Source organism: Tribolium madens, unplaced genomic scaffold (genome assembly GCF_015345945.1).
Source record: "Tribolium madens isolate multiple individuals breed KSU strain unplaced genomic scaffold, Tmad_KSU_1.1 Scaffold_7;HRSCAF=85;Tcas5.2_LG10, whole genome shotgun sequence".
NCBI classification, from domain to species: domain Eukaryota; kingdom Metazoa; phylum Arthropoda; class Insecta; order Coleoptera; family Tenebrionidae; genus Tribolium; species Tribolium madens.
Window position 1 is genome coordinate 10,318,431 of NW_025401050.1, and position 394 is coordinate 10,318,824.

Consider the following 394-nt stretch of genomic DNA (forward strand, 5'->3'; position numbering starts at 1 on the left):
CATTTGTATTTTGTTCTTACAGAAGCTAAATATTAAGTCAAGATACTGAAAATACTGAAAAGTGTCTGAAAGGGACCAGAAGTAGCAAATGAGTTTTTTATTTTTCTATTTTTGTGCAAATTAAAGTATTTTTAAAGTATTGATCGTGTTGTTTGGTGTAGAAAACGTTTCGAGGTTCGGTTTATAGTCGCAAGATGGCGATTCGAAGCTCGAATTTAAACCCACCTTTGAACTTCTCAACTGGAGTGAAAAATTCATAGAGAATAAAACATGTGCACGTGCATTTGAGGAATTTTCATATCAAAAACTACTTCAAACGCTTTTTGAATATTTTAAAACGGGAAATTCGACGAGGGAAAAATTTTACAAGAGCTTGAAGGTAATGAGGCGCGAA

The 394-nt window shown here is 33.2% G+C and overlaps 1 protein-coding gene across 1 annotated transcript in view; it reads left to right on the forward strand.

Moving 5' to 3' along the window:
- The window catches only part of LOC123009588, a 6,691-nt gene extending 6,552 nt beyond the window's left edge, over positions 1-139 (forward strand). Inside the window, exon 4 of the mRNA XM_044405996.1 lies at positions 107-139. The gene's annotated coding sequence lies outside the window, so the exon portion shown is untranslated. The remainder of the gene's footprint in view (positions 1-106) is intronic.
- Positions 140-394: the final 255 nt, after the last annotated feature.